The 25,881-nt window shown below is 44.2% G+C and overlaps 1 protein-coding gene across 1 annotated transcript in view; it reads left to right on the top strand.

The window, feature by feature from the left end:
* Positions 1 to 25,881, top strand: part of LOC144097316 (glutamate receptor ionotropic, kainate 2-like) — a 481,864-nt gene that overhangs the window by 131,352 nt on the left and 324,631 nt on the right. The window lies entirely within an intron of this gene.

Here is a 25,881-nt window from a genome sequence, read left to right as displayed (position 1 = left end):
ATTATATGGTCTGCCGTAAAGGGTTCCGTACATAAGCTGTACTGCCATATGGCGGCACAATATATACTGGCGTAACCGAAACCACTAACAAAGTCATTGTCACGTATGGCGACGCCGTAACCAAGGTAGTTAGTTTACACTAACATAACAAAGTCGGCGGCATCTCTAAAACTTCACAACAGGCAATGAAATGACCTTAGCGACGATTTTATATAACGTCGGTATACCTCAATGCCGCTCAAAAGAGCGTCCCTGCATTGAGCGCGTCGTCTGTGGTTCATGCAAGTTGGTCGGTGCAGTTTTACAAAGATACCTATATCGCTTAAACTCTTGCGCATGTGCCCTGGCTATCGGAGCACGAAACCGAGGCGCCTCACAGCGGCAGCGCCGCACGTCGACGAGAAAGAAAACTGTCTAAGCTCTCCTGCAGCGCTTCTGCAGTCCACGGCCGATTTACGTAGTGAACGCGGGGGCGCGAAAGCGCTAAAGGATTCGGGACCAAAACAGGAAGAACTGCCCAAGTTCGCAGTTGCAATACGGACACCGGAAATTTTCTCCAACCGGCAACACCATGAAGGTGAGGTCACTTGTTTGCAAGGAGCATGAAAAGGACAACGTGCGCTGTTTTCACACCGGCGATAATAGTGAAACTGTTTAGTCTAGTTTGATGAATCAAAGCCCAGGGAGCGTGTTCTGAAACTGGAATTTCAAACAGATTTCACGTTGGAGAAAAGAAGCGCTCGATTGCTGTATAACGCAAGCAAATGACGGTTAGACGCGATAGCTTAAAAAGGCATGAGCGCTTTTTTGAAGTCGATGAAGAAAGCGCGATAGCCACATAGGTATAGTTGTAGAAATGAACAAGTTATACAACGACGTGTAGTTAAACACCTGGCGGAGATCGGTTCAAGAAATGTGGCTGGCCGCATTTACGGATCCATACTGTTGTGGAACCACGAGGACAGAGACGCAGACGAAAAATGGACACAACAAGTGGTGCACACAACTGCTTGTCGTGGTGCCACAACAGTTGCAATTTATACCAACTCGCTCAAATTTCCACCCTTTAGCATCTATAAAAAGTCCGAAAACGGGCGACGAACCACAACGAGAGAGCTGTTATTAAAAAACTGTTCCGACAGACACGCCCAGCGTTCCCTACACACTCAGATAATTATTCGCCTTCGCTTTGTATCGGGCTGGTGACAAGCGTCACCAGAGCATTACTTCCTGCAGCAACTAGCTCCATCTGTTATCCGCCAGTAGCAAACACCGCGTACCCTTTTACTTTGAACTTTTAATTTTGAGAAAACAATAGAATCCGTAGAGCTTCTGCGCGAAAACAGTGATTACTACGGCCAATTATTCCGTGTGGCTGCTTAATATGACCTATGAATTCCTTCCTGCGCTCATACCAAGGATTTCCGGCCACCGTAGAAAACCAGTGGGACGTACCGAACGTTCGTCGCTACGATCTCTGAGTGCTAAGTGCCACGCGGCACGTGGTGGTAGTCGTGCAAAGTACTTGTGCAGATTTCCTGGGCTTGTATTACTGAAGCGCAATGTGCGTTTCAAGCAGAGGGTCGCCTATTATTATTATTACTTTTTCATCTGAAACACGCGTTCAGTGCGGCAACTTCTGCATCACGCACAATTCAGGGCGACAAGAATGTCATCATTAAGTTCCTGCCATATAACCTCGTGTGCAAGTTTTTGGAGATCTTTGATTTGATAAGAGGTGACCGCTGAGATTTACTTTGCCAAGTTTGATTAACTGACCGTCTGGACTGCTGGTTACCTCAACTCGCTCAAGGTCACACGGTGAAAATACATTGACGTCGTGGGAGTATTTTTTGCCAAATCCGATTGCTCCGCGGAGGTATATTTCTCTCTGAATTTTATAAACAGATGACAGCAGCCATAACGGCCTCCATGACTGTCGTTTAATATAATGGCAATACGAGTTTACTTCGGGCTTTATTAGCTAGCGTTATTTCACTGGGCACGGCCCTCGCCTCCTGAAGCCGAGGGCGCGGGTTCAGTCGCGGCTTCTGCAGCTGCGTTTCAACGGAGGAAAAATCCCATATGCCCGCGTGCACCGTGCGATGTCGGTGCACGTTAAAAGAACTGACCGCGGGGGGGGGGGGGGGGGGGGAATTAATCCGGAGCCTTGCATATCGACGTCCCTCATATCATATGCGTCACTTTGGGACATTGAAATCCGTATAAAATTTCATCCCATTTGCATGTTATTTCACAAGTTAAATGTCTTATATTTAGACACAAGTACCACTTTTTAAATGTAAAAAAAGTTAGGTTCAAAGGCCCGCGTTGCATAGACGCAGAATTTGTATTGTTTATCACCTCTTTACCTTACGGAGGGATCTTTCAACCGTCTACAGCACATTCATTAAGCCTCTAGACAACATTAACGACAGCGCGGTAAGCAGGACAATAAATGTTGCCATAAGTGCTCGCTGCAAATGAGGAAAAAAAGCTGTGCAGCTTCCGTGCCCTAAATTCAGGAGCTCGAGTTGAGTTGCAACACTGTTGCAAGCTATGATTCGAGGTCCATTACCAGGAAAGGCCGCGGTGGCCACGCACGTTATTTGATTGCTGATTGCTGCTGAATGTGCGCCACAGTAAGACGTTTTTAACTCTTTACATGAAGTCTTTCGTACTTGTATGGCTATTTCATCCAAGACGGGCAAGAAAAACGTAGAATATGAAATCCTATTTTCTTTTTTTAGTTTTAATGACGTTTCACAGAATTAAGAGAAACCTGCATTGCAATGTCCAGGCTCTGCAGATGTTAATGCTGATAGTGCGATGGAAAAATGAAACAATGCGCTTATATGCAGAAGCCCCGCTCTCATACCGGGCACAGGAAATGGTTTCACGCACTAGACAACAAAGCGAATAAAAGGACCCAAACAGCCATCAGGAAGAAAATTGGTTGCGTGGTTCTGAAATCATCCTTTCGTAATGTGATTTTATAACTTCTTGATCACGGTCTGAAGCGCTCCAGCTCGCTAACTTCGTAACAGGTTATTACACAAGTGAGTTTCAACGGCCTCGGCGTGGAGACTGGGGAATGTTAAAGCTCGCGAAGGGAGGAAACACCGGCCAGCGCCCATCACTCGGGCCGTAAATCACTGTCAGCCGCCCTCCTTTTATATGTTCGGTTACGCGCGCTTGGCTTCGCAACCCAGCGCTCCAGAGCAAACATCATGACACCTGGCACCGACGGCGCTTCGCGTTGCTGGTGCGAAGGAAGCTCGCTTTAGCCGCCGTGTTAGCGAGAACAACTTTTGCTGCAGTTATATGCTTACCGTTTTTCGAAAGGACAAAATGTTGCTACAGCAACGCGCGTGAAAGAACAAGCCTTTCTTGCTATGAATAATCGCTGGGCGATTATACTTTCCCTGACGAGTGATGACGTCTGGACAGCTTCTAAACCTTTATCCCTGCTTTCGGCTCAACTTTTCGAGAGTTTTCTGATTGAATAAAAAAGTGTAGGGTCTCTGTAAATCACATGCCGTGTTGTTAACATCAGCAGCTTGTCGCGAGCGCAGTTTGAAAGCAATGGGTGTTTGCATGGCAATGCGTCGTTAAATATACGCGTCGAGAGAAATCTTTATATGGCGAGTCTGTCAAGCGAGGGTTACGTTCAAGGTCATTGCCGACGAATGTAACAACTTCACCCCAAAGGCTTTTGTAAACATCGCGAGGCATGCAAGATGACTGCGTTTGATGATAATTCAGCATGGCGCTCGTTTGCACTTCAAAACATAGCCGCAATATTGCACAAAAGCAGAGGTTTTGCTCAGTTTAACTGTGGTCGTATAGCGACCACGTAATACTGTCATTATGGCGTCGCTCCTTGCCTACACGAATTCAGCTGTTATGAATATAATATGCCATTAACTATAACAAGAATGTAAAGTAAAATATATACTACTTTTGTGTTGCGACAATATATGACTCCTTGTGTTACTGATACGCCAGTAATGTATGATGTCATGTTTTCTCCTAGATAAGAAAAACCTGCAACGAAAGGCGACACACATTTACGTCTGCCTTTTTGAGAGGAATGAGGAGAATGGCAACCAATTACCTATTTTACTATGTTATTAAACTGCCGTGCGTGTGTCTACGACGCACACTGGACATTGCTAAGCACACAAAATAAAGAGGACCGAGTTGGACAAAAGACAGTGGCGCTACCACCCATGCTATCTGTTCTGTTTCGGGGCATTCATTATTCCGTGAGGCAGGTTCTCTGTTGTCAAGCAGGTTTACCCTATTACCTAAATCCGTAAGTACAAGTCCCACTGCAAAGCCCATAATACGGCCATCTCTGGTTAACCTCCCCTCCCCCCCGCCCCCCTTCTTTCATTCCCCACTTGATCTATTCTTTTCGCTCACTAGTGCCGTGAGTGATAAATGCACCTCATGTCACAAGAAGCTTTTGTTAAACCCTTTAGAGTACAAGGCATCCATGTATCACTTGTCCCAGCGTTCCAGCGCCTTAGTTAAGAAAGTATCAGCGTTTTCTTTTTCAATTACCCGGCTTTCAGGGCCTTTAGGAAATACGGCGTCCTTGTGTTAACTTCTATTCAGGTTGATAGAAGGTTATCCAAGCAAGCCTGCATTACTCAGGTCATGGCACAGAACCAGCTACAAGTTTAAAATGGGCATATAGTTACTCAATTGCCTCTGACATTAAAAAAAGGGGCTACTTTGTCTTGCCGTTCGCCTTCCTTTCAAGTTGGCAATTTTTAGTTGCCTATGCAATTTGTTTAGCCTGTGTTTGGAGCATCATCCGGAGTGCCTTCATGCGAAGTTTATCGCAGCGGTATTTTATACAAGAATCTTTCCTTTTCCTGCTTTTATTGCTGCCCGTCTATACGTATCAGCCATCACATTCCCTAAATCACCTCTCTAGGAATGTAGGCCGTTAGAAATCACCGCCAAAAATGTGAACTTTCCAGTACAACGCATTTCCATGCTTTCACACACATCGTCATTTACGATGCTGTGAAAAACTAATTCCAAAAAAGAAATTCGTGCCAATGCGTAGCATTCTCTAAAAACACCGAACTCATTCAATCGTTGCAAATCGCTGCGGTTTTCACTGTGCACAATGTCACCGCTAATTTTTTCTTTCATAGTATATAACCAGACCTAACCCTTTATTGACGGAAATGGATGGAAATGCTCCGGTGTAAGAAATCTAAATGCACTAACAGTTACGTAAATCTATGGAGAACGCACATTGTGGATTTTGTTGAAAGGCGTATTTTCTGTCGTAGTTACCAAAACAATTGAAGAAAAAAAGGTTGCAGCAGAGCCAATGCTAGATTTCTGGTCTACGTTGAGGACGATATGTCTCTGCTTGTTTTTGTTTCTCATATTTCTCGTCTGTATGCGCACATTAATCGAAAACAATTGAAGCACACGCTGTACTCGTAAACACAACCTGAAGCGTCAACAGACAACGCAATGCAAATTTGTTCGCACGGAACAGCCAGCTAGTTATGCCACAGAAAAGAAAAATGTGCGCCGATACTACGCACGCATTTAAATAAGATAAAATCAAAGGCCAGACGCTACCTGGCTCACTTAAGAAGAGGAAGATATCTCTTCGTTTCTTCTTTGCGATTTCTACCCCGGAAGCGCCAACAAGTCGGAACCAATTAGAGCTCACGCTACGCACCTGAACGCCTCCTTATGAAGTCTGGAGAAACTAGAAAATGCATATTTTTACGGGTACACCGCGAAGGCAATCGCGCTTTACTGGCAAAACATGCTTCGGATGTTTCAAAACTACTCCTCTCAGTTAACTAACCAGTACAAATTCTTATTCACCAGAGTTACGACCAGCGGATTAAAATAGCTAGCGTCACCCAGTTATCACTTCTTGAACTCCACGATCCACGAAGAAAGCCGAAGCGTTAGGAAGAAGAGCAACTTCGCGCGTGACCTCGATTATTAATTTTCCATGAGCAGTCATATAGGCACCACGCGCGATGACAGCGTGCAGCTGAGCCACCGCAGATGGTCACCAAGTTTAAAAATACAAGACATAGATTCGGCACTGTCGGTATGTCTTCGTTCTCTCCGTTCACGCTTTTCACGCTACAGGGCGAAGTTTGTGACTTTCGAAAGTTCAGCGGAGGTCGCTTAAATTCACGTTCGTCAATCGCATTGAATACAACCAGCTGGCTTCACAACTTGTCAGATCTCGTCGTTTAGAGCGAGATCCTTTTTGATAAGTACCTGCATTTGAAACACTCGGTTTGGAGAAAATTTTCGTTTTTGTCGCCCCGCTTCCCTAAAAAAAAATTGCGAAGGCGTTTGCGAAGAGGTGAAATGGCATATATGACACATAAATGCATCGAATATTTCGGACAGCTCATTTTCGACACTAACACAGATTATAGTATGGATTTTGTTTTAAAAGTTGCACCAAATAAGACAGAATCGCAGAATAAAACGCTACGCAACACATTAAGCATGACACTTTTGTAGCAGCCTTTGCGTAGCGGATAGAGCATCCGTTTCGTATCGTGTGCGGGAGAGGTGGGTTTAGATGCTCAGTGCCACCGGGTGTGCGTCAGATTCAAATGGGTACAACCTTTCTCATAACTCGGGCTCAGCTGCTCTAAGGTGAAATTCTTGGGAAATTGGTCTCTTACTCTACCTTGTGCTGACGAAAATACCTTTTTGGGTGGCGATCCAACTGTCTGGCCAAAGCTGCTCTGGCACCACAGTTTTGTTTCGCCGCTCATATTTCCGCGAATGTACACGTCAAAGGCGTAAGTAGCCCTTGCGCCTTTAAAATCTGCGATCATCATTATACTTTTCACACCGCATTTGCTCATGCTCATACAACAATGTAAAATGGGCATCTTTTTTTTAATAAAACTTTTTTGGTCTTAAAACTTAGTTCTTAGATATGCGTAGTCATCAAAAATGTTTTCTTTGCGGCCAGATAACGTGCATGATATCGATAATGTGTGCAAGAAAATATTAGCGATACTGGTTCCTCATGTGCTGAGATGACCCACAGCGTAATTTCGTTTATACTAATGCAGTCCAAACCTTAAATATGTTATGTCTCAATTTGCTTCACTTTGCCTACGTCCAGGAAAAACAAAATGAGCATATGCAGAAGCCCCCCCAAAAAAGTTCCTGACAAGTACCGCTCTGCATTAGAAGATAATGGCGAAAAAACAAAAATTCTCCCCCCCCCCAAAAAAAAAAAAAATACACGAGACACAAGCGATCTTACGCCTAAATGCTTGCAAATGTGTCCTTCGCAAATGAAGCTCTTATAAGTGCTTCCAGTTTCCGTGCAGCCATTCGCGAGTCCATCGCATGCAAAAAATGCTTGCCGCCTCAACTCTTGGCGGGGAGCATTAGTGGCCGCGGAAGTAAGGTGAACCGTTTGCTTTTTCGCATAAGTAAGCTGGAAGTAGGGAAGAAAAGGGCGCACTTATGCTTTTCTCACCCATGGTTTAATTGCCTACCACATTGCTGCTACACTGAGCCGTGTCTCAAAAGTCACGTTTACTATCGCCCTTTTGTTTTTTCGCACAATAGAGCAAACAAAAGTCTGTACTCTGCTCAGTAAGTTCCTGATGAGGTTGCAAAGGCTATTTGGGGCGGCGGGTACACGATCACATCGTGAAACCCCATAAAAACTACGCGCACACACGCACACGCACGCACACAAGAATAGGCTACAAGTGCAGCATATAGCGGACATTATTAACGATACTGGCAACGGTAGCCAGCTACATGACGACGCGCTGAAGGCCTGCATTCCCCGAACGTGGCGAGTTCAGCTCATGCTTGCCTTCTGTTGGCCAACAACGCTTCAGAAGCGCAGCGGATAGCTTGCTCAGCCCTATTACCCGCGCGGCACGCCGATGTCGTTAAAGGAAGTCGGTGCCCAGAACGGCCTTCTCTCGAAGCATGCCTGTTGTGGAACGAAGTAAAAATAAAAATAAAGGAAGTAAAGAAATGTTAATGCTTATGAGAGCTTACGTTTTGCGCAGGAGGTCCGTAATATCTCGCTCTGAACAACAAATTTCTGTTATATGACCCTGGGCTGGTAGATCTCACTAGGATCTAATATAAGAAGTAGCAGAGAGGCATAGTCGGCGCCTGCTTCCCAAAAACTCTCCTTCCCTTTTCCCCTTGCCCAACACACGCCGCTGTCCTCAATGGAAGAGGAAGCTTTACACTAGCAGTATAGGGAACCGCTCAAGCCCATCACGCTCACATTTGTGCCTTTCGTTTACCCCTCAGAAATTTCGCGCTGCCATTACGGCTGGTGCACGATTCGTGTCCCGTGGGAACTGGATGCCCGGCTTGATAGGCATTGTGCTCAGTCTTGAGGAGGTATTTCGGTGCGTGTACGAGTTTACGCGAGCTGAGGGCCTACTCGTTGAACTGAGGGTCCCCTTTGTTTTGCAAACAGTGGGCTTTAAGGCCAAAGAAGCCATTGTTTCAGCGTTGGTATAGTTTTGCTGTTTTCTTTACCGCGTTTTTGTTCTGCCTGTAAACCTGAAGGGCTGGTTTTTTTTTTAATTTTGTAGTGATAGGTACATTACGTTAATAATTCGACCCTTCAGCGTGGCGGAGCCGCCACCCTGTGGCTGCACCGCTACCTAGTTGCTCCGCCGCCACGCTGTCACGTGGTTGGCCACGCTGTGCGGAGCAGCCGTGGCTAATCACGCGGTTCGTCCCGTGGTTATTCATGTAACCAGCCACGTGGTGCGGAGCAGCTGCTGCTGTCGGCGAAACCGAGTTGCCACAGCTGTGCGCATGCATCGTGTCAAATGGGACGAAGATGAAGAAGGAACGCCCAGCGAAACGGAGCGGCGAAAGACTGACATTGCAATTCGACTGAGCAAGTTCCACCCGGCCTGCTGTAGCTATCTCATCACTCCGGTTTAACCAGAGCTAAACCACCGACAATTTTTTTGTCGTGCGTTTGCGCAAGTGCTAAGAGCGATATAATTATCTGCAATTTTGTGCGGGCACGCAGAAAGCAGGCCAGTGGTTATGCTAAGGTAAGTGGGTGTGGCATATGCGTTTTGCCGTAAGTTTTTTTCCTTCACGTACGTACGTGCTACACTATCTACGTAAAATGTTACAAAGAAGACCACAGGTGTGCAGAGTCGTATTAAACGGAGTAATGGCTGGACAGAACTAAATATATCATAATTGTTTCGTCTGAAGCTCTAAAGCAAACAAGTCTTTGAAACAGCAACAAAAAGTTCTAGCATGACAACGAAATTAAGCAATGGGTAACTGTTTTGAGAAATGTCGACATGCTCACATAAATACCCTTTTCTCGGAGTATCAGACGCCGCGTAAAGCATACGTTTTATTCGGCTCGACGCGTACTCAATAACCACCGGAATTTGGCGAGCTCGAAAAGGCAAAATGACATTTTAGAAGTGTTGACGTGGCCTGCATGATCCCCAACACCCCAAAAGAAATATGACCCGGATCAACTTGGCGGCGCGAGCAGGATCGTGCCTTTGATTTTGGAGATGCTTTCATAGCCAATTTTGGGGCAGAGGGACTCAATGTTAGCGAGGATGCGTAGCGGCAGATGCGGCGGCAGGATATCGACCTAAAAAGTGGCGCGATCTTCCATTTGCGACTCGCAGCTGCAGACATATATCGCTCACCACAGCTGCACTGAGATACGAGCAGCGCCTTTCGTGCGCATTATATGATGCCCCTGGAGCTCCGGTCGTAATGTGCTCAAACTCTAACTTCAATCTATCGTAGTAAGTAGACAATGTTCTTCACATAGCAACGGTGGTACATTTATGCCTATTCTTTTCTATACAAACTGCACCACCACATCTGCCGATTTTCATATCTCTGTACTATTTTTAGCACGTGCTTTTTGATCGCGAATTCATGTTATTAACGTCCTACACTGACACCAAGATTCAATATAATCGTACGTATCCTTGGCAGTGAGGAAAGCGGTCGTGATGGATCAATGATTTTCGATGAAATGCCCCAAGGTAGATATTTACTCAACAATCTCTCCTAAATCATATCCTCGTCAGCACAGTGATGCCGGCATAAAACGAGCTTAACGGCTTCGCTTAATAGCTGTACAAGGGCGCTGATGCATGTAATGTGTAATATTTTACTTGCTTAGATTTAACGATGTGGGGTGAAACGCGAGCCACAAGCTCGCTGAGTTTAAACGTATGACAAGCTCTCCACAAGCAACCGCCGCCCGCCAACGTATACAGATCGCAATTAGAACATGCTTTTTGGTCTTCAAGCTCTCTCATGTTGGTAAAGGAAATTCCACATCACACAAATTTTACGAGGTCAACAATGAGCGTCCGTTTAGCTTTCACCGCTGTCAAATATATTCTTGCGCCGCTGGTTTTTTGTTATTGAATAAACTGCGTGCCGTTGTCATTTACTCTGCAAAACATAATCATATAACCACTTAAATAAACAGGCTCCAGGGGCACAGTTGACTTAAGGAGGCAGAAAGAAATATGATCGGGCATCGAGCAGTGTAAAAACAACAGAAAAGTTCGTTCAGCAGTTATGCTGGGTGGCGCCAACCTGTGACATGAATAAAAGATACTCAAGCTATTCAGCCTTCCGCTCTATGTTGCAGGTATCGATCACAAAAGCTAAGATTCAATACTTTACCTTGCAGCAGGACAGCTGTTTACGAAGCATACAGGTGTCGTAACGTTTAATTCGCTGAAGTGGTTGCTGCTCGAGAAGTCGCATGTGCATGTTGCCAAAACAAGTGAACACTGAGCGTTTAAAAAAAAAAAAGAGTCTGACTTCGGCTTATGCAGGTTGCCATGCCTGAGCTATGTAAACTCCTGGCTGCTTGGAACTTCTTACGTGCCACGGTAACGAATCACTACGTAGCGTAACAGAGCACCACAAAAAGACAATACGAATTACCAGCAAGACTTCTAGAAATGTTTCCTGGTTGCGCATCCGAGTAGCAGAGTCTTGACAGTAACGAAATGGAAATGTTTCGGCTAGTTGTTCATAGTGAGGACAGCCGACTGGGAGGCGCCTAGTGCAATCTGTTATTTTGGCGCACGGACATCTGTGAAGTTCGCTCTCACCGAGGGCCCAGCATGCTCACATTAATCTGTGTGCACCGCAGAAACCATTCGGCTGGTTTGCAGGATAAATTGGGGTTCTCAGCAATTTTTGCTTCCTTCCCAGCTCCATAACTTTGCTACTAAGTATATCATCGCAAAGAAACTTGCTTCTGTAGTGAGTTGAAAAGTTTTTCAGCATTCGTCGTTTGGCTACGGGATGAAAATGCGCTCTCGTGGAGTGATTCGTGAGGACACTAGTAAGGTTTGTTCTCTCAAAGAAACGTTTCTTTCTGTTTGAAGCCCCTTGTGCCGAGCAATAGGATCATCAAAGTTTTTTTCGCTTGTCACGCAAACAGCTGCTTTGCAATTAGTGCGTTTCCTTCTTAAACTTGCATGACGGCAAGTTGGGGCACCATTATCGCAACCACTATCTGCGGCTTCTACAGTGATATGCGTTCCTCATTCCTTCATAGCCGCGAGTCTTCTCTTTCGTCATATCATAACTTTATCTGTAGTCTTCATCTACGGTGGTTATTTTCATTGTTTCTTGATGCTAAATGTTGTGCGGGGTTTAATGTGCCAAAGTGGCACATTTTCTATAAAAGACCCGTTTCACACGTATCCAGAATAATTTTGATCACCTGCGGTTTTTTGCCGTTCTCTGACGTCGCACAGTACAGAAGATTGTTCGCAATTTGCCTCACTCGAAATGCCGCAGCCAAAGTCGAGGTTTGATTCCGCGACCTCGAGCTCAGCAGCCAAAAGCCATTATTGTGAAGCTACCGCGCTCGATTTTTATACCGTGCGTCTATTCCTTTTTTGCTTTCTGTCCAAGTTACTGTAACGACCCTGTTCTCCCATTCTTTTGACTGATGCGACTTTTATATCATTATTATACAATATTTGTGATACCAACTTTTCTAATACTACTGATATCTTTTTGTTTTGATTTTCTTGCCGCTAGTCACTGACTAATCAAACTTTATTGGTTCGTTTTTGAAAAAAATGTATACACGGGTATTTGTCTCCAGTATATGTGCTCAAGCGAGGTACGCGAAACTTCGCCCTGTCTGCTTTCGTAATCCTAAAACGTCTTTCAGAACACGGGGCGACGCTCTTACTAAAAAAAGACGTTTTTTGACGAACGCGGTGGCGAAATATTTGTTATTTCTCCCATTTTGTTTCGAGCTTGGCACGTGTAAGTTGTTTGGTGACATTCGGCTCTCACTATCCGGTCTCCTAACCTCTCAGGCACTCCTTCAGATGCTCCAGACGGGTCAACGTCCTTCGACTGTCTCAACCCAGCTAGACCCCCTGTTAACACGCTGCAAGCCATTTGCGACGGAGCCGACCATAAAGACCTTGTCGCTAGGCAAGCCGCCTGAAGAGTTGTGAAGGAATGCCCCAGTTAAACGGAATGCATTTGTATAGACTCACTCTCAGCATTATGCCCAGCATTCGTGTCTGTGCCTAGCACACGAGTGGAAGCTTCTAAAAGTTTTAGTTTTCCGGGCTCCCAGCGCTAACTCTCCGGCTGAATTCGCAGTTCACGAACTTTACCAAAGTCTCAAAATGAGGTAGATACGGTCTTTTACCTTAGAGAGAAGACGAAAGCTCAGAGTCTTGGAAGCGGTGCGGTGCCTTCGACCGGAATATGATCACCCCCCCCCCCCCCCCTTCCAATCTTCCCTTCCGAACAACGGAGTGACATACGTACCATGGCCCGAGCTCGTTACTCATCGTCACCAGACTTGAATTCCTAGAATCTTTGTTTTGCTGCCCATCATGCCCTTCATTTGCTCGCTCCTTCAATCCATTCTTTAAACGAGCGGTGCTCTCAGTCGTCTCCCCAAACACTCCTCGCAGGCACCCGTACGAAGTGGCTTGATATCGCTGACGACAAAGCTGACTATCACGGCGAAGTGCTTTACTTGTTGAATAAAACCAGAAAACTCTGAATACTCTAAATACTCCAATCCGCGCTGTGTAACGAGTATAGGGCGGCACTAAACAGGGTTTCCTACGAGTTGTTCGCACAGAGTCAACAAAACATTATACGGCCTGTAATATCCTAGAACATTTCATTTTGAAGCATATTACAACGTTTGTTGAAGACCACAAATTAATTATTCCTAATCAACACGGCTTCCGCAAAGGTTTATCTCCGACGACACAATTACTAGAAACGGTCCATGACTTAGCTATGACAATTGATAAAGGGGGGCAAACAGATATGGTATTCCTTTATTTGTCAAAAGCGTTCGACCGGGTATCTCATTCTAAACGTCATTATAAACTATAGTTCATTTTCTTGGCAACGGGACAATAACTAACTGGTTAAAAGCCTATTTAAATGGTCGTCACCAGTTTGTCTACTTTGAAAACAGCGAGTCGGACTTGGCAGAAGTGTTGTCTGGCGTACCACAAGGATCAGTGCTTGCACCAATTCTTTTCCTTATTTTTATTAATGATTTGAGCAAGAATATCGACGCAACAGTACGTATGTTCGCAGATGACTGCGTCATCGACAAATAATTCAATGGCCCTGCTAACGAAATAGCCATAAACAACTCACTGCAGTATGTATAGAAATGGTGTGACAACTGGCAGATGACCCTCAACATGGAGAAAAAGCTTTCTCCATTACAGTCACTAGAAAGAAACAGCGATTAAATTACTATTATGAAAACGAACAGAAGACACTCACAAAGGTGGAGCAGTTCAAGTATCTTGGCGTTATTATTGCCTCGGACCTACGATGGAACGAGCACGTGACACACATTACCACCAAGGCGTATTCTGATCTTTACATGATAAGACAGTCCCTCGGCGTGCTTTACCGGAAACAGAAATTTTGGCATACATTTCACTTGTTCCTTCTGTGCTAGAATACAGTATTATTACCTGGCTGCCTTACACTAAAAATATATTCATAAATTAGAAAGTGTCCAGCGAAAAGCTCCCCGATTTATTTTCAACAAATACAGTCGTCATGAATCCCCCACACCGCTTCTGCAAAAAGCCTGCCTCTCTACAATTCACACACGAGCCAGACTGTTGCGGCTTAAGTTTCTGTTCCTCCTTTTGAATGATGGCACAAAATTTGATAAGTCTAAATATCTGCTTGAGCCTAACACGCGTGTCACAAGAACAAAACATGAAAAACATCTATCCGAATACAGATACCGTAGTGATGGATTCAAATTTTCATTTTTTCCCACATGTGATTCGTGAGTGGAATATGTTGCCTCCTAAAATTGTGAACCAGATGGGCCTTGAAGCATTTGTATCGAAGCTAACAACCCATCTTGAAAATTATTAACAACACTGTCATCATGTGCGATTTTCATGTACCTTTGTGTAAAGTGAGAAAGGTCCTTCTCTGCTGTTTCTTTTTTTGTTGCAGTTTTTCATATGTATGTGAACCAGATCCTGTTACGGCCTCAAAATGAGGCCAACATTGTGTAATAAATAAATAAATAAATAAATAAATAAATAAATAAATAAATAAATAAATAAATAAATAAATAAATAAATAAATAAATAGGTTAGTAAAACCGGTATCTGATATTCTAATGAATAGGCGTGATGCAACCGACGGCCGCAGTGTGCCTGCCGAAGCCAAGTTTCTGATTTGAGAAGAGAAGATTGCAGAAGGGTGCTAAGAATCTGGTCCATTATTGGGCTATGCACGAGGCACTGAATTCGAGTCATCATTGCTTATGCTGGTTGTGTCGGTTGCCGCGTCAACTGTATTTTGCGTGTCTGAAGAAGATACAAAAACAGCCTGCTGTGCTTTAGACTAAATATATATATGAAAAAGCCATTGCTTTGCAGCTCTGAGATGTTTGTATGATTTCAACGTTGCGTTTGTCGTGGCTGGAACGTGGTATTATGTTTTGTTTGCCATGCGAGTCAAGTTATTTGGCGTACAGAGGCTCTACAGTACTTGTTTGCCTACTTTGAGTGTACTGCACACGTTGGCGATTTTGTGATATTGAGGACTGTTTGCGACGACGTGCGCCCACTGAATAGGCAGTCAGAGTGGTGTCTATATAAAACGGAGCCGACAACCTGGGCCATTGAATTTCTGACAACCGCTGAGGGCGCTTCCCACTGTAGGCGAGCCTGCATGTAAACCGCATTTTTTTTAATGCAAACATGCAGGCAGACCAAATAATACTCGGCGTACAGAAAAGAGACGCAGACTGACCGAAAACAGACCGCAAAGCGCCGTACTTCAACTAGTCTATTTCAAGGCGATGCGCCTACATTTATACACAACAGCGCATAGGCTCGCGCAGGAAAAAAAAAACCACAAACATTTAGATGATACCTTGGGCTCCTCTTTGATAGCGGCGGCAACCAATTTATTACACGAAGCAACTTCATAAACTAAACAAAACATTACTGCACATCGAACTAGAAAACCCGTGAATGGGCATCATTGGAACAACCATTACTGTGTCAATATGACAAAGACATGATGCTCCTTGCACACTTATCACTACTAACGATGTGCTGACGTATTTATCTTTAAAAATAAACAGTTTAGGAATAAATGTTAGGAATAAACGCAGAATAGACAGTGTGAGTTATGTGTTAGCCTGCCTGTGTGTCGTGTCAGCCTGAAGCTGTCAGGCATCAGCGGCATGTGACAGTAATTATGTCATGTTGATGCACATATTTATTCATTTAGGATATAGAACAAGCTTCAGCACAGATAATTTAGTAAAGGTAATTAAACAACGAAAACAATATATAATGCAAGACACAAAAAATTTCTGGTGATTCAGCTATGGTTAACCATGGTCGAAAGCGAAAAGCTGCACCTTCCTGGCTATGTTTGCGGTCGAGCGACTGGCGGTTTCCATAGATAGCCATACTGACACACACACACAGTAGTAAGGATTTTTTTATTTGTTAAACATCTTGCTTTCTTCGAAACGACATTAGAGGTGCTCACACAAAACAGGAAATTCTTATTATATCTTCGGTGATATTTAACACTATATTACCGCTCGTTGTATGCGGAGATATGGAACCAAATTCGGTACCAAACGACGCGCACAGCATGCAGATAATTTTAGAAAGCAAAACTGAAAAAGAAATGGTTTTTTTTGGCGAAAGGAAATGGCGCAAGAAAGCAAAACTGAAAAAGAAGTTGGTTTTTTGGTGAAAGGAAATGGCGCAATTTGAGACAGGGGTCACATCTGTTTCTTAAAACAACTTTCATTTTCCTTCGCTTATTGCGCAGTTGGGGTGCCCACCGAGATAGGTGAGACAGGGGTAATTTCCTTTCTTTGAAACCAACTTTCATTTCATTTGCTTTCCCTGATGGCGCGGTTTGGGTGCCCACCGAGATATGTGAGACAGGCGTCATTTCGTTTCCTTAAAAGCAACTCTATTCCAATTTCCTTCTCTTACGGGCGCGGTTCGGGTGTCCACCGAGATATGTGAACCAGGCTCCCTTTCTTCTCTCATTCCCTCCTTAATCCCTTTTCTTGCGGCGCGGTTCAGGTGTCCGCCGAGATGTGAGACAGATACTGTGCCATTTCCTTTCCCTAAAAGCCAAATTTCGATTTTTTTTATTACCGGCCGCGGTGGCTCAGTGGTTAGGGAGCTCGACTACTGAGCCGGAGTTCCCGGGTTCGAACCCGACCGCGGCGGCTGCGTTTTTATGGAGGAAAAACGCTAAGGCGCCCGTGTGCTGTGCGATGTCAGTGCACGTTAAAGATCCCCAGGTGGTCGAAATTATTCCGGAGCCCTCCACTACGGCACCTCTATCTTCCTTTCTTCTTTCAGTCCCTCCTTTACCCCTTCCCTTACGGCGCGGTTCAGGTGTCCAACGATATATGAGACAGATACTGCGCCATTTCCTTTCCCCAAAAACCAATTATTATTATTATTTTTTTTAATTTGCTTTTCTTAAAACCAATTTTCATTTCATTTTCCTTTCCTTACGGCTGCAGTTCGGTTGTCGGTCTCCACGGCAGGCATCGCACCATCGATCACACCTAGCGTTCCGCTGAACACATTGAAGTGCACCGGTGTTTTATGCAGAACCCACTCTCATGACCTGCGCATGCGATGCCGGCAGACGCTTTCCCGCTTGACCAGAGGTCAAGGTCAAGGGTCAAAGGCGAAAAGTGGAAAGTCAAGATCAAAGGTCAAAGTCGAGATGGTTGGTGTAACAGCCGCTGGTAAGCCGTGGTGTTTGCTTGGAGAAATGATGCTTCGTGCTTTCTGAAGACCATTTATGTGTTGGAACAGATGATGGCCAAGGAAGGGGCAGGCGCTCTGGGGGCAATTCTGACAAATGGCGCGAGTGATTGCTACTGTGGAAGTTGCATGTCGTAATTAGCAAAAGGATATTTCATCAGAAACGGTTCAAACGAGGCTGCTATGCTTCACTGCAGGCTTCGCAGCAACGCTAAACGTGGCAAGTACGTAGGCTAAGATGAAAGTGAAAAAGTGGCACAACACCATCTTTGGCCTCCATTTTGTTTTCGTACATGTCTAGGCATTTATCGTCTTTTTTCTTCCTCTTTCTTTCGTTTGCACCTCTCTATTATCTACATTTATTATCTACATATTATCTATATTTCATGCGCATAAAAATTAGCGAGAACTTCGCATACTCACAAACGGTTACGTGGACCCCAATAGATCGGCGCAGCATCGTTTTGTTGTTACTGATCCGCTCGAAAAGGCGTAGAGTTATGTTGACTCCAGCGTCAGACCGGAGCTACTAATCAACCTAAAGTCAAACGTCGGTGCATTGAGACAAGTGCGGTGCCTTTATATTATTTCGGAAGATCAATAACATTCCCATTCGTGTTTTACTAGAAATTAAATGCGGCTGTATACGTTGCCAACACGTCTATTATTTGTCAGCATTTGGAACATTGACGACTCGGTCATGAAGAAGGGCAGTTCCTTCGTGGTGTATATTGCCGTCTTAAAAGAACAAGCGCACGCTGAGAACCGATGATCACATACATGCGTCGGTGCGTAGTAGATCAGTGTCTTTCTATAGAACGATGCTTATCGCTATGAAATGACATTTAATCACGGTTGCTACCACCGCTGCAATACTGATTTACTGAGTTATTTTTGCAGTTATATGCAAGGGAAGCGAAAATACTGAAAAATTACTTAGTGAAAATACCTTTTGAAGGTAATGTGAGAATAATGGTACCGGCCACAAAGGCACTACCAATAGCCTATGTACACTTTTTCTTGCCTAACTTTAGTTTTTCCTGTCTTCATCACAGCCAATTTTTAGGAGTGCTTCATAGAGCTTTTTCGGCTACAGCACATTCCGGAGAGATGAAAGTAAGCTTGATTAAAGAAAAAAAATCGTGGAAAGATGAGTTCAGCAAACTGTGAAAGAAATATGTTTGGTTTGTTTGTGGGGAGCTTAACGCCCGAAGGCGACTCAGGCTATGACAGACGCCGTAGTGGAGGGCTCCCTGTAATTTCAACTACCTGAGGTTCTTTTGCCTGCACTGACGTCGCGCAGAACAGCAAAGTCAAGCATTCACCTCCATCAAAATGTGCCTGCCGTTTCCTGGATCGAACTCGCGTCTTTCGAGCCAGCAGGCGAGCATCTCAATTACTGCGCCACCATGGTGGCACATAATGGTGGCACAGAAAGAAATATGGGATGCAGCTATGTTACGTAAAAGTAAATGCGACTGATTATGCCACTGTACCATTTGCTCTGACTGACGGAAGAACAGCAGACCTAGATCCTGCTCTGCAGATATTTCACGGGACCAGCCCCAGCGGAATAGCTAATGCGGTTACAAAAGCTTGGTGCGAAGGCCAATTGCATTTCATTGCAATGCTCGCTTCAACATTTCTCACATTCTACTCGTGATTACCAGAAAAACTTTCTGCACATAAACACATTATAGTATGCATTTGTCTTGTTCGTTTCCTCTGGATCAGAATAACTATAACAACTTACGCTTGAGAATTAAACTAGCAGAAGGGTATAAAAAAACTCAGCTGCATAAAGCCAGAAAGAGGGGGCAGTAAAAATTGGGAGATTAACGAAGGGAGAGACTGAGGTTCATAACGCTACATTAATGGAGGAAAAAGAACATTTTAAAAGTAGAATGAATAAAAAATGAATAATTGTTTAAAGCGCTCCACATCAGAGTTATAAACAGAACAGTTTTAGATGAAGAAAGCCGGCCGACAAAACGCGATGTCTTACAAACGGCGGGATTTCTTACCAACATGCCGCTTCTAACTGCACAATCCTTAAGTTATGGACATATTAAATAATTTATTTCTACCCATTAAATACCAGCGTACATATTATCAGCATTTACTGAACCAGTGCAAAAGCACTACTTCAAGGGAAGGAGAATTTCAAACATCTTAACCTGTGAAACTGGACGCTTCTACCTTATCTCTGCGATCTGCACACGACGTCCTTTCAAGACGATGATAAAAATTAAGGGTACAAATTACACAACTCGTACGCTAAGGACTCATTTGAGGTTAATGAGACTCCCGCGTGAGTTTCAGTTCATGCGTTTTAGATCAGATTTTACTTCCACCCTAACCTTGCAATTACCTTTCGTCAGCTGAGTTAGGAATATTTATTCAGGGAACCGCTCACAGCTGCCTGTTGACCAGCTACCTTCCTGCTTATAAGCGGCCACTCTTACGTTGAATGCTGTGACGTAGCATGCCTTGTTTCTTTACATTTCATCTTTTCGTGCTTTACGCAGGGCAAGAATATGATTGGAACTGAAAATTTAAGTCCGATTACACAGGCACCGCACTTAGTCTGCTCATCCCCTGCGCCTCGCAGCTACTTACACCAGGGCTAGGTTATGCCGTGCTTTGCGAGAAGCCAAGAATTTTGTCTGAGCGCGAGCTTCCGCTGCGTTTTTGCAGCAGACAAGAAGGCCTTACTTTAATGCTGCTATTCAACAAACTGAATGGTGCCTCAAGAAACATGAGTCCTGAAATCTACGAAGGAAAACCTGAACCTGAAATAGCTGGTGGGCTACCGGCACTCACTCTACCCAGCTTCCCGTCTTGCGTCTCCCGCGCCCTTACAAAACTATCTTTAGACATTTCATCGACACCCTTTAGTCTGTCTATAGAAAGTCTTTAGTTGTGTATAGACAAATTTTAAAGAATAATTTATAGTCAATACAAATCCTATAGGTAGTCCATAGTGAATCTATAGATTTTTGGGCGTACACTTTTAGTAGACTTTTCTCTATATATAGTCAGTAGACTGCGAATAAAAATATCTTCACAACGTGGAATAGACAAAAGTAAATATCTATAAAGAAGTCAACATAGTCTATAAGAAGTCTGTAGCCTCTATAGACTACTTTTTTAAGTGTGGCCTGACGGCTTATCTTAAAAGGAGAAAGCAATGAGAGACAGCGGAGAGAGAAAAAGGAGAAAAAAGAGACAGCGAAATTTTGTAAGAGGACACGAGGACAGAATCTAGGCCAGGAGAGCGTGACCCAGGCCTGCTTTTCCTCATGAAAGAAAAAGGAGCACAAGGGAAGGGAGAAATACAGTGCAAGTGGAGGGTGGCGATGTCATAAGTCAATGAACTGCAAAGGGTGACCTGTAAAATAGAGATGTCCGCGCACGCACTGGCAGGCACTCGTCAGAAACGTAGAGTTGACGCGTAGCACACGCACGCACATTGCTTACACATGTTTCAAATATGGGCCTTCACGCAAACGCTTAACATAGAACACTCACGTATGATCACGCAGCTTTTGTAAGTTCAAAGGCGCTCTCCACGCACAGCTGCAAAGACGGGCTGTCAAATACACGCACACATGTCTCGACACACACGGTTATGCACATGCGTGGTTCACGGTGCATATCATGTAGCCCATAAAGAGCGGTCACGAAGTTTCGCACACGGGTTATCTACAGGCCTTGCTCACAATAAACCTTGAGAACGGCCTTCATCGCTCATCAGGCAAGGGTGAGTTTCGTCTGGCGCCTAAAAGAGTATTTTGGGAGAGAGGGTGAGAGGCCAGTCCTCTTACAGTAGCTTGCAATGCTCTCCTCGCCTCGTAGCAATATAGTGGTGACACTCTCTCCTGAATGTTGCTGTTACGCCAATCCGGCCTAGCTTCAACTCCCATCTTGTGGAGGTAGCGTTTGCGTTCGCGACGACAAACCGTAACCGGGTGCACAGTCCTTTGGCTGTGTAGAACCGTAAAAAGAGCGTGAAACTGCACGGCGACTTGCACTTGATTCCTTTGGTAAGGCTGCAGCGTAATTTGTCGAGAACGCTACTTTGATGAAGACCTGTCGGCACGACTCCAACATCAGCGCGTTCATTTCATGAAGTGCTGCAATGGCTGGCACACCACTGATATATAATTTTATGGCCGCGTTGAAACGCCTTAGCTAGCAAGAGCACAATCTCGCCGAGTCGCCTCTGTAAGTCCCGACGTGGAGAATATAGTCCATTGCTTTTCGAAGTGCCGACCCACATGCGGACTGCCTCTGGGATGCCTTACAATTATGTGGCCGCCGAAGTTGTTTTCTGGATGAGTTTAACGTGCTTGCAGGCGCAATCACCGCTATGCTAAAGTACTGTCCATACTGATCCATCTATAAAAACTTGCTCCCCGTCACTAGATATATATGAGAAGTCTGATAGCACCAGTTGTTTCAGTACGACTGGTGCACTATGCGTCTCGTTTGGAATTCCTGTAATGGCGCTATGTACGTAAGGTTTCGTATTTGCCCAGAATGACACCTCTGTAAACTGATGCGGCGTGCAGTTATTGCGCAGCATCCTAACGGCTTCGGAATAGGTTGCGTTGGCATGCGCATTACTGGAAATCGTGAGAGGGTGATGGCTGTGCAAGTTCAGATGGCGCAGATGCAACCGGCGGCGGCTTCTGTTGGACATAAACTTGGGCCGAGCACGCGTGGAGCTCTCAAAATGCACCCGACGTCTTTCCAAGCTAAATCCAAGCACAGCTTTGCAGTACGATTCTGGGAGCTTTTAACTACTCGCAGGGCAGGCAGTATTATCCCCGAAGGAACCGGCGCACTGTATGTGCGGTAGCCGACCACCAGAGCATGACATATTTGAAGTAAACATTGTTCAGATGGGTCCCACGATTTCTTATCTTTTCATCGCACAATGTTTGCGAAGCTGTCCAGGTTTTGTTTTTCTCAGTCAGAGAAACGTGTTTCGTCAATGGCAGGTCGCGGTCTATGGTAACACCAAAAATTTATCGTGTTTTAATTACGGAATGATTTGACCGTCGGCGGTGAGAGGATACCAGTCCATAAACTTGCGCGTGAAAAAAAGACGTTTTTATTCCGCGAAAGTTCCTAGATGACATTTTGCCTCCATATTCGCATGTCTGCGCACTGGGATTTCGCAAATGAATTCGATAGTTGCTTGAAAACGCCAATAGGCAGAAATTAAGCAGCGCAGTACTGAACGCTCCTCCCTGAGGGACACCACTAGCTGCAGAATGATTTACGTGTCACCTTTAAGAGCCACTATGTACAATTCCCAGTTACTCAGAAACCTTGCAATCCATTAACTGAGAATTATTTGCAGAAATGTCGTTTGAATGTGTGATAACTGTAGACCAAGTTTTATTGTATTTCTTAACGCTTAAAGATTTCTTTTGTTTCCTTTGTTCGGCGCTGCTAGTGTGAATGAAAACCATGAAACGTACTTAAAAATTATCACTAAAAAATTTAAGTTTCACGTGCCGCGAAAAAACGTAACCTAGAAGGAAGCTTTCAATGTCACTGTCAGAAGGATTAAGAGACGGAGAAAACATTGATATTGCGGCACCACTGACGGCCACCGAACTTTAAATTACGGGCATAAAAAAGAAAATGAGGACATCGTAGCAATGTTGCCATACTATTTCTCAATGTAAGATCATTCGTAGTCCGTGCTTTAAAGCTTCGCTAATGATTTAATATCACGCTGAAAATGAAAAAAAAAATGTTGCCAATGCGCATTTGTAAAGCAGGCTGCGCAATTCCTATATTTTGTTCGCTGAACTAAAGCAATATCCATTTTTGCAGAGCAGATCAGTGCGCGGGCAAAAGCAGTAGAGTTGACAGTGACCGCAGGGGCCAGTGTTTTATTTCTTATCGGTCTTCTTCAGACGGTAAGTAGTGAGGATAAAATCTTTTCTCTCCGCGGCGTCCAGCCTAGGTCGATGATTTCTTTGTCGGGATACATCTTCTTGAGGTTCATTTTTCCTAAAGTTAAATTTTCCATATTTTGTTTGCGTTTTATGAGAACTCTGAGTCCGGTAGCTGCTTTTCTGGGTGCTTAATAAGGTAGACAAGTTTTTGCCTTTCATTATTACTCTCCCGCTATACTGCGGCAAAGTTAGACCGTTGTACAGACATCCTCCAAAAAATTTTGTTTTGCTGTGGTATGTCCTGCGGTATGCTAGCTTTTGTTAACATAGTTGATCGTAGTAACGCGGATGGAAGCATCAAGCAGTTTTCTCAATTATGGATAATCCAAGCAGGTAAATGTGCTTCTAAAGAAAGGCTGTTTAAGCTTGAACAATTTACTTTTCCTTGTTCTCATTTTGCGTTACTCATGCGTCTGATCATGCTAATATTGCTGGGTATTTTACTCCTTCCATTCCGTTATTGCTTTTTAAAGCCTTGAGGAGCAGTTTATTTAGAGAATCGACACCTCGTGATATTGACATCAACGGGAAGAAATCGGAAACACTTCACACAAAACTCGACGTAACAAGCTACTGTCGCTTCCGGTACGAAATTATGAGGTCAGAAACAGACGCACGTCGGCAGCAAGCGGGCGGCGTCGGCTAAAAGCCGTAAACATTGCACTTTTATGAGAATGTGCGATCGACAGGTACAAGTTGTTTCCTGACGTCACGGCTGTCCTCATGCTATCCAAGACTGATGTCAAAATGCGCTGGAGAAAGATAATGAAGAAAGGGATACTACCCTAAAGGGTCAATACCTTAAACTTTGAGCAAATGTTGTAGTGATTACGAGGAATAACAGCACTCGTATTAATTATGCATTTCTGTTCGCACCAGATGCTGGCGGTGGAATTATTAACAGTGACTAAAGCTCACAATTTAACGTTGTCTTCACTATTTCGCCTCATCATGCTGTTTCCCCCGCCATGGTTAGCCCTTCTGTTGGACCATATCCAAGCAATCCTTTTCTTGTTTTGTTTATGGTTAAGAGGGTTCTATGATTGTTCTTCTCTTCTATTTTCTTCTATAGACTTACAGAAACTAGGTCGTTCGAGATTATGTACTGATCTCTTTCGCCCAAGGCATAAGGCTTCCTTGAATCCCTTCAGATCCGATTACGCTAGACTGAAGACGGAGCAAATCCCGGATAAAGTGCATAAAATAATTTAAAAAGAAAAGTAATGCAAATAAGCGGCGAAAAATTTGGGTTGAACCTCGTCGTTTTTTCTTTTTTAGTAAATTAAGTGTTCGCATCACGAATTCGAATCGTGTAACTTCTGAGGACAATGGGAACGTGCGAGAATATTGCTATGTTTTGAATATTGAAGTTTTCTGAATAGACAATGTAATTATTTCAGAAACATTTTTCTGGTAGAGGAGAATTTTTTTAAAACAGCCTGGACAAAGATTGCGGCGAGGGGTTTTCTTAAAATACAGTTCAATAAATAAGGAAAATATCTTCATCCTCTATGAACGACTCATCACCGCAACGTATTTCTCGGAGACACTGTGTACTTCCAGAATGCGCCTACTACAGAATACCTGCTGTCATTCGTACATCATGCCAGTCAGCGCGAATTTACTGTTCGTATAAAAACTTTCATGAAGTCTCGGTTGTCTTCTGCAAAACAGACCTGGCTGACGACCAGTCGGCATCCTTGCTGGTCTGCTTGAGGATGCTCTCCTTTTGGGAAGACGCATCATTCAATGCACTGGTAGGTTGCTTCTATGTGCACTGAGCGTCCTATAGGCGATAGGCTGCGGTCAAAGTTCACGACAAGTAGCTAGCCATTCGTTAGCTACATGACTGCTACTGTTAGCCCGTCGACTATCAATATATCTGACTGCTAGCTACGCCGTTAAATGACGACCGTCCGTTATGTTAGAGGCATCGAGACAATACGTAGGACTTCCTGCTGGGTCCTTTCTCTTGGCTCATGTACGTAAAGTTCATTCGCTGTCGACTGTGACGTCATTCACGTGTTTCTGTAGTCGCTGTACTGCAGTTTCTGTAGTCGCCTGCCAGCTCTTTTTTTGGTTGCTGATTTCACCTGGTGGCAGTGAAGATGCTCTTCCGTTTTAATAATTAAGCATCAATTTCACAGCAGTAGCGTACTTTCCTTTCGTTGGCTACGGCTGCCTGCAGACTGAACACGGCCTCTTTAAGTCACCTAAGAGTTTGCATCAGTATATACACGTGAGAGGTTCTTCACGGGAGGAACAGAGATAACAAATGGTTCTGACCTCAACCAGTATACAAAAATTTTGGAAAATTATACGTTTTTTCGCGCGGCTTGAAAGTAATAAGTCACAGTTTTTGTCAGCATCATTGTATAGAACAAGAGGGCTAAATGCACAATGAGAAAACAATTTACAAGCCCGGTATTCGCATCTTGCAAAACATAAGCTTTCAGTGTTTTGTGTTAAAGTATAAAATATACGAATTGGTATATAAGCGTTAATTATTAGTTTTTAAGGAGATGGCGTAGCAGCAGAATAGCAGAAGA

Source organism: Amblyomma americanum, chromosome 7 (genome assembly GCF_052857255.1).
Source record: "Amblyomma americanum isolate KBUSLIRL-KWMA chromosome 7, ASM5285725v1, whole genome shotgun sequence".
NCBI lineage: Eukaryota > Metazoa > Arthropoda > Arachnida > Ixodida > Ixodidae > Amblyomma > Amblyomma americanum.
The sequence above is the reverse complement of the archived record's forward strand: the minus strand, read 5'-3'. Positions and strand labels throughout refer to the sequence as shown.